The sequence below is a fragment of the Balaenoptera physalus genome (genome assembly GCF_965194825.1).
Source record: "Balaenoptera physalus genome assembly, chromosome: 9".
Lineage (NCBI taxonomy): Eukaryota > Metazoa > Chordata > Mammalia > Artiodactyla > Balaenopteridae > Balaenoptera > Balaenoptera physalus.
Window position 1 is genome coordinate 56160805 of NC_138888.1, and position 19054 is coordinate 56179858.

The window sequence follows — 19054 nt, forward strand, 5'->3', positions numbered from 1 at the left end:
TTCATTTGTTTTGCTTTTAATAATAATGATAATAATAATGAAAGGGAAATCATATGGTATTTTTCTCTGTCTCTGGGGGGCTCTCCCAGATCAGCAAGTGGGTCTGACTCAGGCTCCTTTCAAATTACTGCTTCCTCCCGGCCGGGTCCTGATGCTAATAGGCTAGAGGGAGGATTCCACAATGGTGTTTGCTAGCACCGGTGTCCACGTGGTACAACAAGCTCCCCAAAATGCCTGCCGCCAGTGTCTGCATCCCCTGGGTGAGCTCCAGTTGCCTCCTGCCTCTCGCAGAGACTCTCTGGGATCAGCAGGTGGGTCTGACCCAGGCTCCTTTCAAATGATTGCCTCTGCCTGTGTCCTGGGGCGTGTGAGAGTTTGTGTGAGCCCGTTAAGAGTGGAGTGTCTATTTTCCACAGCCCTCTGGGTCTCCTGAAAGTAAGGCCCCACCGGCCTTCAAAGCTATATTTCTCGGGGTTTATCTTCCCAGTGTAGGACCCCCGAGCTGGGGAGCCTGATGTGGGGCTTGGTCCCCTTGCTCCCTTGGGGAGAATCTCTGCAATTGTAATTATCCTCTCCTTTTTGGGTCACCAACCTGGGGGTATGGGTCTTGACTGTACTATGTCTTTGCTCCTCCCACACATATCGTTGTGGTTCCTTCTTTATATCGTTAGTTTAGAAGTTCTTTTCTGCTAGTTTGTAGGCCATTCTCATTGATAGTTGCTCTGTAAGTAGTCATAATTTTGATGAGCTCATGGGAGGAGGTGAGGTTAGGGTCTTCCTACTCTGCCATTTTGGCCACTTCCCTACATGCATTTTTCAACAACAAAACTTGGGTAGGAGAGTTAGAAGGAACCCCTTAAGATATCAGCAATCAGTTACCAGCATACTAAAGTATAGGTCGTCCAGGTATCTCAAAATATATTATTGAAAAAGAACAAACGAATACATGGGGCAGGCTCTAGTTTGTGAAATGGTAATTTAGATTTTGTGTACATTGCTTGGCAAAAAATTTGAATGGAGGTTTGGAAAACAAATTTTAATTTGAAAATGACCTTTTGCTTAAGTAAACAAGCTGATATTTTGATACAAAACCAGTTTGCGTTTTTTAAAAATTTCTTTAGGAAACAAAGTTTTTGCTGTTGTGGTTGTTGTTTTGTTTCATAGCCCTCTCTTCCTGCTCCCCAAAAGAAAAATCCTGAAACAAATAGTTGTCAAGTACTTGACACAAATGATTTTAGGCCCCAGTTTTAACATTTAAATCGCACATGTGGCCTCAATTTCCAATTCTTTCATTATTCTTCAACTCAAACTGGAGGATAGTTTATTGATCCCACCTGAATAGTCCTCTGACACTATGGGATGGATTTTTGTAACTGGTAGAGTTTAAGGTTGATATTGTAGCACCTATCAATCAAAAATAGCAAACCTTTTCTAATATATAGGGAAATTTCTTCTTGGGAGTAAAAGAGGATGAACAGTTGTTTTCTACTGGAAGCAAATTTATTGTCTATCCACCTTTTTTTCCATCAGTTTCTCAGTTAATGCAGAACAATTATTTTTTCCAATATCTTTTTTAACACATTGTATCTACAAGTGTCATTTTTAAGAGGCTCTCTCCAGCTTGTAGGAACATCTAGCTGTTTTATCTGTAAAGCCAACCATTTTTTTCTAGGTATTTTCTGCTTTTGTTTTGAGTTACTTTCTTATTTTTCAATGATGAGCTGGCAACGTGGAAATTGGGCTATTTCCTATTCTTGTTTTTGCTATTATATTAAATCCCCTGCTTCTGGCTAAAGGCCATTCACCAAAAATGAGCAGAGAACTAAGGTTTCATTTGTTTCAGGACCTACTCTTAAATGCTTTCTAAAGATTTTATGAAGACTCTTCCTGATATCTGGGAGAGAGAGGACTTCAGATATTGCATGATCCTATTTTAATTGATCTGTTCCTCTTCAGCCTTGAGTTAGATTCCACAAAAGTTTCTACTGTTGATTTATCTTTGGGAATACCAGGCTTCAAAAAGAGAAATGGGCACACATATTTAATGATATCACCTTCCTTATGTTGTTTTGGTATTTTCTATTTTTATCAATTTCATCTTTAGTGTTAGGAGGTATGATTTATTAATCTAGGACTGGCTACATAATTGGTGGGCTCAGTGCAAAATAAAAATTTGAGGCCCCTTGTTCAAAATTAAGAGCTGCAGTATGAGATCAGCCCCACTCAGACTTGAATATATATGATAAATTGGCATAAATTTTATAATGCCTAGGAGGCAGCCATTTATTGTGAACTGCTGAACTGACATATATTATTTTGTAAACATCAATTCTTATGATTAAATACAGAAGCAAATCAAGATATTTGTTTTTTTCAGCAGCTTACCATATTAGAATCATCAATCCTATATAGATTCAGCTATTAGAGCACTAAAAGAATGTACTCATTTCTGTTTTCCATCAATGATGTAGTTACAGAAATATCACCTATTAACATATTGAGTTTTCTAGTCTTTAGACGACAGTATTGGGAGAGTTTCATTCTATGTTTTTCTGCTCTTTGTTTTGGTAGAAGAGACTTATGATTAACATGAAAACCCTAACATCATGTAACAGTATTTATATATTTCCTCAGTAAAGATATCCTCTCTTTATCTTAACTTTATATCATCTTCATTTTGGATCATGCTAAATACTCTTCTCTAGTTACCATCTGTTCACCAACCAAACAAAATTTGATGACCCATAAGTTATTCTGTCAGAGCTTTCTTTTATCATTATATAGTTTCTCCTTCAGGGTTAACTTCCATTAACATAGTTTTTTCAACTATTACTCCATGAATACGAATATCAAGATGTAATTTGTACTTTTAATTCAAATGTCATTCTGTCATTTAAAACTCACTATTTTCAATACTGAATGTATTATCTTCTTACACAAAGTGGTTCTCTATCCACATTGTCTGATAATGCTACTCACAAAATTCCTCAAAAACGTACATTGATTTATATGGATACAATTAGAGTCACACATAAAACTCACAATTAACATTAGCCTACTTTCACTGAAAGATGAAAAATATTTAATTTAGGAATGATCTAAGACAAGATATTCCTATTTATTGTTTCTGTATAGTTTAATTCAGATATATTTATTTATAATGGAAGGATAACTTGATATTGCATCAATTTGATTTGAACTGAATTTGGTTGCTTTTACCCTTTGAAGTGTCTGTGCATGTGTGTGTGGTGTGTGTTTACCCTTAGGTAACTTAGAAATGGAAATTATATGTATATGAATTGATGCATAAATATTTTTTGGACCGGGTTATAAAAACAACTTTTCTGAATTTCCATTATAGTCTTCATTGTGTGAAGTAAAAAGCATTTCTTAAAACAATGTTAAATTCAATCTCTGAGTAGCACTAAAAAATATGTGTTTAAGATAATCAAAGTTACATTTCTCTCTTTTTAACAATGTGTGTAAGTCTCTAAATTAATTTATTCATGTTTTGAGAACATATCTACTCAAACTTCTAGATAGTTTTTCTTCAGAAAGTGACATTTATGCTTGCAGAATGTTATTGAAGCAATTTAGATTATTTAAGAAGAAAACAATATTTTAAATATTGTTTTAAAATTATATTTCAAGTATAATTTCTAATATTTCATTCTACCTTCTTACCCTATAATTTCCATGCCATTATTATATTTTTACATATTTAAAAGATAAAAGGATTAAGAGCTTGGTAATGTTATTTATATTTAAGACTTTGAAGGAAAAAATAAAAATCTACATGTATACTACCTTCCCTTTGGGATAAACTGTATTACTTTTATCCATAATGTTTATTGCATTGAAAAATAAATTCAGATGTTTACAAGGAATTTAAATATAATAATATTGACAGTAGTTATTTTTTGGCTTTTCAATGACATATTATTTAAATATAAACCATTTCAAAACAAAATATTAGCATTTTAGTTAAACATCTTATTATGCTATTTGGCTAAGTATAATTTTCTTCTCTAGAAAAGTCTGTGCAATTATGTAGAAATGTCATTAATTAAACTGTCAGGTTCTCAGGTTTAATTGGAAGGAAGATCGTATTATAGTTCTAGATCCTTAGTTTGATATCCATCTGCTACTTTTCAAGAATGTGATATCAAACATATTAATTACATTTTCTGAAACCGTTTGGAACATTCTAAAATATTTATTTAGAATATTTAACTAAATGTGTTAACTCATTCTCTCCATATATAGATATTCAACAACTACAATGTACTATGTTAAATATGTATTAATTTAAATGCTTGGTTTGCAAAAATGGATCACTTTTAAAATGGAAGAACTTGGAGGGAGAGATAACATGTTTTCTAAATAGGGGACAATACGTGGGCATCGCTGATTATATCGTTTATTAGTTAATGTAACTGATTTTTCTAGAGACTAGGAAATAATTCCATGAGGAACTGAATTTTGAACTCTTGAAGGAAAAGGGTGTTTTCTTTATGCTTTGGTATAGCTATATATGTGAAGGCACAGGTTTTTAGATAGAGGGGAAATATTTGCAAAGAAATACAAATACAAAACTGTGCATTATGCTTGGCAAAATATAAAGTGTTATTTAATATGAAGTGTTTCATTCACAATTCAGATATCAAAAAAATGTGGAAAACAGCTGTACTGATTTTGTTTGGTGAAAAATGAGATCCTACCTCAACTGATACATTCATTTATAATCTTTATTTACACCACTAAATATTCATAAGATTTTGATACAGTGATTTTAATATACTTGACTGTGATGGTGGCCCAAACCTCTCTGGAAATTATATAATAAAAGCATAGTTAGAGCTCTACCCACCACCAGAGCCTACCATCAAGCCTCTTAGATAGCCTCAACCACCAGAGGGCAGAGAGCAGAAGCAAGAAAAACTACAATCCTGCAGCCTGCGGACCAAAAACCACAGTTACAGAAAGATAGACAAGATGAAAAGGCAGAGGGCTATATACCAGATGAAGGAACAAGAAAAAACCCCAGAAAAACAACTAAATGAAGTGGAGATAGGCAACCTTCCAGAGAAAGAATTCAGAATAATGATAGTGAAGATGATCCAGGACCTCGGAATAAGAATGGAGGCAAAGATTGAGAAGATGCAAGAAATGATTAACAAAGACCTAGAAGAATTAAAGAACAAACAAACAGAGATGACCAATACAATAACTGAAATGAAAACTACACTAGAAGGAATCAATAGCAGAATAACTGAGGCAGAAGAACAGATAAGTGACCTGGAAGACAGAATGGTGGAATTCACTGCTTCGGAACAGACTAAAGAAAAAAGAATGAAAAGAAATGAAGACAGCCTAAGAGACCTCTGGGACAACATTAAACGCAACAACATTCGCATTATAGGGGTCCCAGAAGGAGAAGAGAGAGAGAAAGGACCAGAGAAAATATTTGAAGAGATTATAGTCGAAAACTTCCCTAACATGGGAAAGGAGATAGCCACCCAAGTCCAGGAAGCGCAGAGAGTCCCATACAGAATAAACCCAAGGAGAAACACGCCGAGACACATAGTAATCAAAGTGGCAAAAATTAAAGACAAAGAAAAATTATTGAAAGCAGCAAGGGAAAAATGACAAATAACATACAAGGGAACTCCCATAAGGTTAACAGCTGATTTCTCAGCAGAAACTCTGCAAGCCAGAAGGGAGTGGCATGATATACTTAAAGTGATGAAAGGGAAGAACCTACAACCAAGATTACTCTACCCGGCAAGGATCTCATTTAGATTTGATGGAGAAATCAAAAGCTTTACAGACAAGCAAAAGCTAAGAGAATTCAGCACCACCAAACCAGCTCTACAACAAATGCTAAAGGAACTTCTCTAAGTGGGAAACACAAGAGAAGAAAAGGACCTACAAAAACAAACCCAAAACAATTAAGAAAATGGTCATAGGAACATACATATCGATAATTACCTTAAACGTGAATGGATTAAACGCCCCAACCAAAAGACATAGACTGGCTGAATGGATACAAAAACAGGACCCATATATATGCTGTCTACAAGAGACCCACTTTAGACCTAGGGACACATACAGACTGAAAGTTAGGGGATGGAAAAAGATATTCCATGCAAATGGAAATCAAAAGAAAGCTGGAGTAGCTATACTCATATCAGATAAAATAGACTTTAAAATAAAGAATGTTACAAGAGACAAGGAAGGACACTACATAATGATCCAGGGATCAATCCAAGAAGAAGATATAACAATTATAAATATATATGCACCCAACATAGGAGCACCTCAATACATAAGGCAACTGCTAACAGCTATAAAAGAGGAAATCGACAGTAACACAATAATAGTGGGGGACTTTAACACTTCACTTACACCAATGGACAGATCATCCAAAATGAAAATAAATAAGGAAACAGAAGCTTTAAATGACACAATAGACCAGATAGATTTAATTGATATATATAGGACATTCCATCCAAAAACAGCAGATTACACATTCTTCTCAAGTGCGCACGGAACATTCTCCAGGATAGATCACATCTTGGGTCACAAATCAAGCCTCAGTAAATTTAAGAAAATTGAAATCATACCAAGCATCTTTTCTGACCACAACGCTATGAGATTAGAAATGAATTACAGGGAAAAAAACGTAAAAAAGACAAACACATGGAGGCTAAACAATACGTTACTAAATAACCAAAAGATCACTGAAGAAATCAAAGAGGAAATAAAAAAATACCTAGAGACAAATGACAATGAAAACACGACGACCCAAAACCTATGGGATGCAGCAAAAGCGGTTCTAAGAGGGAAGTTTATAGCTATACAAGCCTACCTAAAGAAACAAGAAAAATCTCAAGTAAACAATCTAACCTTACACCTAAAGAAACTAGAGAAAGAAGAACAAACAAAACCCAAAGTTAGCCGAAGGAAAGAAATCATAAAGATCAGAGCAGAAATAAATGAGATAGAAACAAAGAAAACAATAACAAAGATCAATAAAACTAAAAGTTGGTTCTTTGAGAAGATAAACAAAATTGATAAGCCATTAGCCAGACTCATCAAGAAAAAGAGGGAGAGGACTCAAATCAATAAAATCAGAAATGAAAAAGGAGAAGTTACAACAGACACTGCAGAAATACAAAACATCCTAAGAGACTACTATAAGCAACTTTATGCCAATAAAATGGACAACCTGGAAGAAATGGACAAATTCTTAGAAAGGTATAACCTTCCAAGACTGAATCAGGAAGAAACAGAAAATATGAACAGACCAATCACAAGTAATGAAATTGAAACTGTGATTAAAAATCTTCCAACAAACAAAAGTCCAGGACCAGATGGCTTCACAGGTGAATTCTATCAAACATTTAGAGAAGAGCTAACACCCATCCTTCTCAAACTCTTCCAAAAAATTGCAGAGGAAGGAACACTCCCAAACTCATTCTATGAGGCCACCATCACCCTGATACCAAAACCAGACAAAGACACTACAAAAAAAGAAAATTACAGACAAATATCACTGATGAATATAGATGCAAAAATCCTCAACAAAATACTAGCAAACAGAATCCAACAACACATTAAAAGGATCATACACCACGATCAAGTGGGATTTATCCCAGGGATGCAAGGATTCTTCAATATACGCAAATCAATCAATGTGATACACCATATTAACAAATTGAAGAATAAAAACCATATGATCATCTCAATAGATGCAGAAAAAGCTTTTGACAAAATTCAACACCCATTTATGATAAAAACTCTCCAGAAAGTGGGCATAGAGGGAACCTACCTCAACATAATAAAGGCCATATATGACAAACCCACAGCAAACATCATTCTCAACGGTGAAAAACTGAAAGCATTTCCTCTAAGATCAGGAACGAGACAAGGATGTCCACTCTCACCACTATTATTCAACATAGTTCTCGAAGTCCTAGCCACGGCAATCAGAGAAGAAAAAGAAATAAAAGGAATACAAATTGGAAAAGAGGAAGTAAAACTGTCACTGTTTGCGGATGACATGATACTATACATAGAGAATCCTAAAACTGCCACCAGAAAACTGCTAGAGCTAATTAATGAATATGGTAAAGTTGCAGGATATAAAATTAATGCACAGAAATCTCTTGCATTCCTATACACTAATGATGAAAAATCTGAAAGAGAAATTATGGAAACACTCCCATTTACCATTGCAACAAAAAGAATAAAATACCTAGGAATAAACCTACCTAGGGAGACAAAAGACCTGTATGCAGAAAACTATAAGACACTGATGAAAGAAATTAAAGATGATATAAACAGATGGAGAGATATACCATGTTCTTGGATTGGAAGAATCAACATTGTGAAAATGAGTATACTACCCAAAGCAATCTACAGATTCAATGCAATCCCTATCAAATTACCAATGGCATTTTTTACGGAGCTAGAACAAATCATCTTAAAATTTGTATGGAGACACAAAAGACCCCGAATAGCCAAAGCAGTCTTGAGGCAAAAAAATGGAGCTGGAGGAATCAGACTCCCTGACTTCAGACTATACTACAAAGCTACAGTAATCAAGACAATATGGTACTGGCACAAAAACAGAAACATAGATCAATGGAACAAGATAGAAAGCCCAGAGATTAACCCACGCACCTATGGTCAACTAATCTATGACAAAGGAGGCAAAGATATACAATGGAGAAAAGACAGTCTCTTCAATAAGTGGTGCTGGGAAAACTGGACAGCTACATGTAAAAGAATGAAATTAGAATACTCCCTAACACCATACACAAAAATAAACTCAAAATGGATTAGAGACCTAAATATAAGACTGGACACTATAAAACTCTTAGAGGAAAACATAGGAAGAACACTCTTTGACATAAATCACAGCAAGATCTTTTTTGATCCACCTCCTAGAGTAATGGAAATAAAAACAAAAATAAACAAGTGGGACCTAATGAAACTTCAAAGCTTTTGCACAGCAAAGGAAACCATAAACAAGACGAAAAGACAACCCTCAGAATGGGAGAAAATATTTGCAAATGAATCAACGGACAAAGGATTAATCTCCAAAATATATAAACAGCTCATTCAGCTCAATATCAAAGAAACAAACACCCCAATCCAAAAATGGGCAGAAGACCTAAATAGACATTTCTCCAAAGAAGACATACAGACGGCCACGAAGCACATGAAAAGCTGCTCAACATCACTAATTATTAGAGAAATGCAAATCAAAACTACAATGAGGTATCACCTCACTCCTGTTAGAATGGGGATCATCAGAAAATCTACAAACAACAAATGCTGGAGAGGGTGTGGAGAAAAGGGAACCCTCTTGCACTGTTAGTGGGAATGTAAATTGATACAGCCACTCTGGAGAACAATATGGAGGTTCCTTAAAAAACTAAAAATAGAATTACCATATGACCCAGGAATCCCACTACTGGGCATATACCCAGAGAAAACCGTAATTCAAAAAGACACATGCACCCCAATGTTCATTGCAGCACTATTTACAATAGCCAGGTCATGGAAGCAACCTAAATGCCCATCAACAGACGAATGGATAAAGAAGTTGTGGTACATATATACAATGGAATATTACTCAGCCATAAAAAGGAACGAAATTGAGTCATTTGTTGAGACGTGGATGGATCTAGAGACTGTCATACAGAGTGAAGTAAGTCAGAAAGAGAAAAACAAATATCATATATTAATGCATGTATGTGGAACCTAGAAAAATGGTACAGATGAGCCAGTTTGCAGGGCAGAAGTTGAGACACAGATGTAGAGAATGGACATATGGACACCAAGGGGGGAAAACTGCGGTGAGGTGGGGATGGTGGTGTGCTGAATTGGGCAATTGGGATTGACATGTATACACTGATATGTATAAAATTGATGCCTAATAAGAACCTGCAGTATAAAAAAAAAAAAAAAAAAAAAAAAAAAAAAAAGCATATGTTAATACATTGTATTATGTTTCCAAAATCTGAAAATTGTGGAATTTTTAAATATATTTGGGCCCAAGATTTTTGAAATTGGAATTATAAATTTCTGACATATCATGCCAATATAATACTAACTATGTACTAAGAAAAATTGTGGTGCATAAACAGCAATTACCCCTATGCTATAGAAGTAGAATACAGTAGAAATGTAATAATCTTAAAATATTTATAACAGTAGTGTTTATTTTGTTAAGATGGTCAAAGTTTGGGAGAAATAACAATTAGTTTACACAACACTGTGACATGTGATGAGTGTTTGGGAATTTGAGAAAATCAAAAGTATATTTTAAATTGTAATGACTGAGTAAACAGAAAACCCACAGCCCTGAGTTTTGGCAAGGACTTTGGTGAAGAAGGTTACCCTGTAATATTTCTTCTGTCCAGAAACCTTCAGTCCTTTGAGACACAGGAACACAGTAGTGCCTGCATAAGACTGAGGTTTAATAAGGCAGATGCCCCTCGTCCCCACCATTAGGTACCTCTGGGAATACGTGGTGGGCTCCATAGCCATTTCTAATAGAAGTGCAACACAAAAGGAAGACCCATTCCAGGACTTCACCAGAGTATCCTGTCTGAACTATTTATTCCCGAGCCTGGCTCTGTCTGTTACAGGTAAGCAAATGTTTACATCCCATATCTCATAAGGGGCTTACCTCTCCATATATTAATGACTGATTGGTTGTACTGCCACCTCAGCTTGTTGATAGGTTCAAGCAAAGTTGTGAATGTGCTGTTTGCCTGGTGCTTTGTTATGGTGGTAAAACTGTGACACTCATTCCAGCTCTTTGTACATCTATGTAGAAACGTGCAATCCAATCAAGCTTTTAAAGATTCTATCTAGTTGTTAAGACTAATTTTTGGTGAGTGGGTTTCTATAAGTTGCTTTTTGATAGCGTGAAGAGGAAATCATATAATTTTTCCCCTCACTTATTTTGTTTGATTTTCTGTAGACTCTTTTAACATGCACACTAATTTGTTTCTTCAGTTTTAGGCAATCTCATCAATTTAAAAACATTTCTTCCCCTTTGTCTTGTTTGCAGGTTTCTTCTTTGATTCCTCATGAAAGGTTTGGGACAACTTGAAGGTATTTGCTGTTTCATGTGTGTTTCATTTGACTCCGTCTCCCTCTCTTTGTCCTCTGTCCCTGTGTCTCTGCCTCTCTGCTTCTCTCTCTCTTTGTCTCTGTCTCTCTCCAGTACCTCTCTCTCTGTCGACCATGTGAGGACACTATGGGAAGTGACCCTCCAAAAACCATGAAGAATACCTCACCAAACACCAGGTCTGCTGATGCCTTGACCTTGGACTTCCCAGTCTCCAGAACTGTGAGACATACATTTCTGTTGTTTAAGTCATCCAATTTATATTATTTTTGTTATAGCAGCCCAAACTAAGTCAATTGGTATATTTTGAATTGTAGCTTGCTCTGTATCAACTTTGGGTTTGCAGTAATCATGGTGTTGAAAAAGTAAAGAGAAAGAAAACATTTAGAAGATATTTTGGAGGATAATTAAGAAGACTTTTCTTTGACTTTGGGTTATCTCATATACTTAGTTTACAACTCATGAATATAGAGAATGTTGAACTCATTTCTTAGTTCTGCACTTATTATGCTTATATTTCCACTGTCTCCAGATAGCAATCTCTTTCTCCCAGTAAGAGGTTACAAGGCTGAGCTAAGAACACTATTCTGAAGCCCTACCCTGCCCCTGTAAAGTTGGAGTGAATAAAGTTAGTATTGTTGTTTTTCACATTCTTATGAAATATTCTAGTGCCTGGGTACATTTCTCAAATTCCAAGCAATCTGGGTCAATGTCCTATAGCAGTTTGTGAGATTTTCTGCTTATATCAACATTTTTAATTTCTGAAATTCACCTGTAGGCTTTAGAGTCAAGAAAAATCTTCCTCTTGCCTTCGTTTTCACATGTTGATAGATTTTAATTTAACCAGTCTGCGAGGTTGTCATACTTCCTCTAAGATCTCCTTCGATTCTTCATGCCAGTTTGTCAGTTGGTGATTCTAAACTGCTACACTTGGCTTGCAATCTTTAAAATATTACTTGCATGTAGAGTTCTATTTTAACTTTCCATCGTCATTCTTCAGGAAAGCTTTAAATGAAATATTGACACTTTCTATATTCATTTAAAATATTATATGCACCTTCTGCAGTTCTTCACATTTTTGCATGAAATAATTTCAAACATAGGGATATCTAATTTTATAGATAATTCTTATCAGTTTGAGCTTTCCTTGACAACCTATTAATCTTTGAAATATTTTGCCCAATGCCATGATGTACTGTCAGAGAAGAAGTGGGATTCAGTGCTTCCAAATTCATTTGGGCAGAAATAGAACATCATTGTAGACATTTATCATTTTTAACACACTCAAAATTTTGGTCAATGAAGTGCATCTGGGTCTTCTGTTGGGTCATCACAATTAGCACTTAAACAATATATGTGTGAGTAGATAATGAATTAATGTTCTTGTTTTATCTTTATAATATTTGTACCTGTCAAAAACTTTACCAACTTCAGTACTTAAAAAATCTCCTATGAGAATTTGAGACAGCTGATGAGGAGTTAAGTATGTGATTGGGATATTATTGATAGTTTAAATATGCAAATCATTATTGTTCATTTAGCTTGTTTGCTTTTAATAAAACAGTCATCATTTAAAAATGTACTCATTACTTTATAAAAAGTAAGTTACATGTTTACGGGAACATTTCAATTTTCTTAACTTCTATATTACTTGCACCTGGTAGTGTTTTATATACAGAGGAGGCTTGATAGATATTGATGAAGTAAAATGTGAATAAACGATTACATTTGGTTCATATTATTTGAAAGATTATTTAAGTTGTAGGTCTTAAAAAAAAGCAATAAATTGTTTTCTGGTATTGAATACAGTTATTATATTGGCACATTTGAATCCTAATATTAAAATAGACTAGTTTTTGTTTTGAAGTAGTCTGAAACTGTAAACTGCTAGGAGAAAACATAGAGGATAAGTTTCACGACATTGTTCTTGAAAATGATTTCTTGTATATGACACCAAAACACAAGCAACAGAAATAAAAATAGACAAGGGGACTACATCAAACTAAAATGCTTCTGCTCAACAAAAGAAACAATAGAGTGAAAAGGCAACCTATGGACTAGAAGAAAATATTTGCAAACCATATATACAGTAAGGGGTTAGTATCCAAAATATATAAGAAACTCATATAACTCAATAACAAAAAACAACCTGATTTTAAAAAAAAGAGGTATAATTGATATGCTAAGAAAGAAAACAGAACCATATAAAATGATCAATTAAAACCAAAAATGGCAAAAAGGAGTGGAATGCAAAAATAGGAACACAGAACAAGGGCAACAAACAGAAAACAGTAACAAATTTGGTAGATATGAATCCAAATATATCAATAATCAATTTAAACATTATGATCTGAAGACACTAATTAAAAGGTATTGTCAAGACGGATCAAAAAACATGACCTAACTATATATTGTCTACAACAAAACATAAAGACATATATAGATTAAGAGCAAAATGGTAGATAGAGCTATACCAAGCTGACACTAATCAAAAGAACTGGAGTAACTATAGTAATTTCAGACAGATCAGATTTCACAGCAAGGAAAATGATCAGGGATAGAGGGGGCTTAACATAGTTAATAAGGATTTATTTTTCCAAAAAAGCATTACAACCCTTACTGTGCATGCTCTTAACAACTGAGATCATCTGTATCACACTTAGCCTATAGTTAACAATACTATATGTGTACTTAAAAATTTGCTAAGAGTGTAGATCTCATATTGAGTGTTGTTACTACAATAAAAAAGAAATACTTTCTTTAGAAAAAATTTGTAATACTGGCATTAGTTTTGCAATACATGCATGTAAATATGCATACATAAATTAAAACAATATCTGTCAGTGTTGCCTACTGGTTATTTAAAATTTGAAGTTGAGTAGGAAATAATGGTACTACTTTTGTTGCTTATGTACTTTGATGAAATAATAGTTTTAAAATATTAAAAATTATCTTTTTCCTGAAACATGAGAACCCAAAGAATCAATATTATATGAAATGGAAAAGCAAAATTATGAAAGTTTCTGCAAAATGTTCTTATTTCCTAATATAGAGACGAGTTTTGAGCTTGTCTTAACTGAATGTTCTGCTCATCACATTATCATTCCAATCTTTAGAAGTAATATCTCTCCTCATAAATTTTAGCTATAATAATCACACTGTACTTAGTCCAAGATTGTGGCTGTGGAGTTATTTTCCTTCATTTGCTAGATCTGTATTACATCTACAAGTTCCAGTTTTTGCTGAAATAATCTTATGTGATTTTCCCTATTTTCCTAATAGTGATATAAAATGGAATTTTAAGCTGGAATATGTACTAACAGTGAGTCACTATTTTCTCACTCCCTGTAGAATCAGTTTTACTGAGTACCAGAATGATGATATAAAGAATGGTGAAGATCCTAGAGTGTATTCCCAAAATATTGTTGGCTAAGAGAGTAGCCATCTTCCTAAATTCTTAGGTGAATTTTGAACCAGTTGGGGTGAGCATATTACTAAGAAGTTCTGTCTATCACAAAAGCTATTCGTCAGTGATGACATTTTAGGTAATATGATAATGTATCGTTTGAAGATATGTCCCAGTGCAACTTTTAGAATGCTTTTAATGGCTTCCTTGACGTTTCTTTTCTAATAGGTCAATATTAAACTTTTTCACAAGCTAATTGTAACCTATGACCTGGACAATTTTAGCTGAACTTTCCCTGTGAATTTTCTTTGTGTTTGGTTATAAGAAAAAAAACAGAGGATGCTTTGATCTTCCAGGCTCATTACACAGAAGAATCTGTGCTACATGTCACTCCAATTTCTCTCTCTTTCTCTCTCTTTTTTAGAGCCTTAATACCTTTATTTAGGCATGATTTTTTGCAGTGATATGGTTTGAAATCGTTTACAAAAAGATAAAAAATCATGTAACGTGAAAGACAAATTTAGATGAAGTTTAAAGTTATCTTTAATTTTAAGTTTTAATTAGCATTTAGTAAGGGCAAAGCATGATGATTTATATCAAAGGATGTAACTAGTCATCTACATTGTTTTAGTGTCAAAGCCAAAACATATTCCCAAATTAATAATTTATGAGAAAGATAAGTCATTATGGAGTATAAGAGGAGAGGAAGAGAGGGAAAATGAATATTTACTGCATATTCATGAAATGTCTTATTTAATTGTGCCAACTTCTATCAGACACTGATTTTGAATTTTTGCAAATATGGGAAATAAGAAAATGAGAGTTTTTATTATTTGCTCAGGCATTCAGCTAGTTATTCCAAAGTCTGATTCTTAATCCCTGATTTTTTTTCTCCAGTTTAGTTCCTTAGTTTTATAAATATAATAAAGAAAATGCAGTAAAGAATAGCATATTGGAAATGGCTTCCTTGAGCTGGCATGCATTTTAGATAGATACATTTAACTTCTCCATCTTTTTCCTTTGAAACCCAGGACAAATTATTTCTCTCTTATCTGTAAAATGAGGTTGAATATGACAGTAATAACACACAGCAATGCTATTGGGAGAAAATACATAATCCATTTAAATCACTTAGCATATCTCCTGACACTTAGTTGGAACTTTATTAATGTTAGATATTAATATTCTTATTGTTACAATTTATTATTATATAATTATTATTGTTACTAGAATTAATGTTTGACAAACTGCATAAAAAGGATAGGTAGAAAAAAGTTCTGGAATATAGCTCCAGTGGCTTTGAATCACTTTTTCTCAGCTTCATTTATTATTTCATGCCTCCACTTCTTCCTTGCTTTATGCAATTGGAAAGTATATATTAAAAACCAATTTTGTGTCAGGCAGTATGCTACAAATTTGAAGAAGCAGAAGAAATTTGAGATTTTCTTCATTCAAAGGTTTTATTTTCAACTGAAAGATAAGAAAAAATAATACTACTTTGGGGAAATATGTAATAACAGATTAATCTTTAAATAGTAAGAGGGGAGCTCAGAGCAAAGCCTTTACTTCAGGGTAAAGGGTTTGGGGAAAGTCTCTCAGAAGTGACCAATTTGGAATTGGGCTAACATGTGAGTAGGCAAGCACTGAATGGAACAATGATGGTAAGGGTGGTCTAAATAGAAGCATCAGAGTACTCAAATTCCCCCAAATGAGAGAAAGCATGAGAAGTGCTGAGAAGGGCAAGCTGAGTGTGGCAGGATGTGTATGAAACAAGTGGGAGGTGAGGCTGTGAAGCTAAACTGAAGTCACTTAATGGTCAGAACATTGATTAAAAAGTGCTCTTGGAAGTGCACCTACGGAAGGGGAGAGAAAGTAGCAAGCACTGGCAATCGAGATGCAGGGCAATCTCAGTGAAGGCCTCAGCCAACTTCACTGGGAGTATGGAGTTAAGATAGTCCTTTAAAATTATCGTGAGTTAAGGAGGCAGACTGTACCTTTATATCCCCCATATTGATCAGTCATTAGATGCAGGCTACCCTGGAAGCAGTTGTGATCATGGTCATTTTCTTTAGCAGAGAACTGACAGTTGAGGGCTGTCTTCTGGAAGCTCTCTGAGCAGCTGGCTAAATAAATCCTTTATTCCTGAAGGGAAATATAGGTGAAGCACCACAGTGTCACTACAATCATCCTAAGAAGTTACCGTCATTACTGAAAAAATGTAATCAGTACAGTGAGTGTATTTGTGTCTTGCACTCTCTTCCTGTTGTGTTCTGAATTTAATGGAGGAGAGTGGTGCTTGCTGGCTGCAGGGAACATTCAGACTGCACTTAATGGTTATCCATCCTTCACTATATATATAAATCTGCCTACTGATAACTATCTATACTACTAAATTATACTAACCACCTATACTACTGCTTACCTGTAACTACTGATACTACTACAAAAGACCTATACCACCGTGTTCATTTCTTGCCTCTGTTCCCACAATTGCCCCTGAACCGTCCCTCTTGCCTCTCTAAAATCTCTTCCCCACCTGGCAGCCAGCTTAGAGCTGTTCCACCATGAATGACACAATGCAGTGCTCTTGCTTGAAGTCTTCCAATGGCTTCCCAATCTACTTAGAATAAAATCCAAAATCAGAGTCCCATCTCCGTATTTGTTGAAATAATCACCCCTAAAGTCTGCTTTTGAGCCAATTTATTGCTTTTTTTTTTTCTGGCCATGCCTCGTGGCATGCGGGACCTTAGTTCCCCACCAGGGATCAAACCCGTCGCCCCCTGCATTGGGAGTGCGGAGTCTTAACCACTGGACCGCCAGGGAAGTCCCTGAGCCAATTTATATATTTTCTAAAAGTGATGTGTGCATTTAACAGGATATTCAGGAAATGTCCTAGAAGTGAGTGGGTCAATTTGTCTTTGATGATGAAAATATGCTTGAGTAGGTGAATCCATAGATCCCAATTCTTTTTAGGGTTGGCTTGAGAAACAATGTTTCAAAAGCTGTAGTAATATAATGTCCAGAAGTTTATAACTCTTTAATGATATATTTGTTAATTTTATATAAAAATGAGGAAGACATATTCCATCAATACTTATTAGCATATCAAAAGATACATTTTATGAATATTCTAGTATCTTACAAAAATATAAAGCAAGCTCATATTCACATAGCATGCCACAATTTACAGTTTAGAAAAAAACAAATATTCACTTTAACATAAATTTTATTTAGAATGCTTTCTAAGTGACCTAAAATTTTTATACATAATTAGTATTTAATATCTTTCTGAAACTGTGTTAAATGCTCCTTATGCATAAAATCATTTTCCTCAGAGCAAACCTAGGAGTTAAGTACTAAATTTATTCAGAATTCAGATTTCCCAGCTAATAAGTTACAAAGACAGTACTGAAATAATATCTGTGACTGCCAAGCTCATGCTCTTTTTCTTTATGTAGGTAATTGGACATTATAGCTCATATTTCAGAAATTCAAAGAGTGGCTCATTGTACTGACCTTCTGCTAAACACTAGTCTTATTCCAATTTTTGCTTCAAACAGAAATTTCAGTAGTAGTCCTTATTGCTTCCTCTATATTCTATTTGTATAAACTTCTAGGTTTTTTTATAAATTAAAGACAAGTTTATGGAATTATTAAAACAATAATATAAATGTCAAGCTTACAATATTGAAGTGTAAGAAAGAATTAGATGCTATTTTATGTTACTGCTTTACTTATGTATATTGAGGATATAGGCTTGACTATGTCTAGTGATGTGAGAATGTGGAATTTTGTCATTATCTATGAATATTGTCAAGAATTTCTATTGAAATGACTTTCATTAAAAATTAACATTTTCAGGGCTTCCCCGGTGGCGCAGTGGTTGAGAATCTGCCTGCCAATGCAGGGGACACAGGTTCAAGCCCTGGTCTGGGAAGATCCCACATGCCGCGGAGCAACTAGGCCCGTGAGCCACAACTACTGAGCCTGCGCGTCTGGAGCCTGTGCTCCGCAACAAGAGAGGCCGCGATAGTGAGAGGCCCGCGCACCGCGATGAAGAGTGGCCCCCACTTGCTGCAACTAGAGAAAGCCCTCACACAGAAACGAAGACCCAACACAGCCATAAAAAAAAAAAAAAAAAAAAAAATTAACATTTTCAGGGTAGTCTTTATTTAGATCAAATACTATTTGTTTTTAGGAATATTTTTATATGTAATTAGTTTCAAAATTAGTCATCTTCAAGAACAGCATCTTGTATTTTGTAGTAGAATCGTAAAAGCACTTGTTTCAGTTCAAATTTATGATACAGTAGTTTTATGAGGATTTCTTTTAGACAATAAAACTGGTATTTCATTCTCCCAGTATTATTTTTTAGTAAACTGATGAAAACCAAGTATTATTTCTGCATAAAAGGACCTAGAATTAGGATGGAAAAAATGAGATATTTGTTCAACGCCTTGACTTATAAAACATATTCACCTTCTTGTATTCTTTTT

At 34.6% G+C, this 19054-nt stretch overlaps 1 long non-coding RNA gene across 1 annotated transcript; it reads right to left on the minus strand.

The window, feature by feature from the left end:
• Positions 1 to 799: 799 nt before the first annotated feature.
• Positions 800 to 18415, minus strand: LOC309667222. Its single transcript, XR_014267636.1, has 2 exons — positions 10013 to 18415; positions 800 to 4862 (listed from the first exon to the last, which is right to left on the minus strand). It is a non-coding gene; the product is annotated as an uncharacterized lncRNA (long non-coding RNA).
• Positions 18416 to 19054: the final 639 nt, after the last annotated feature.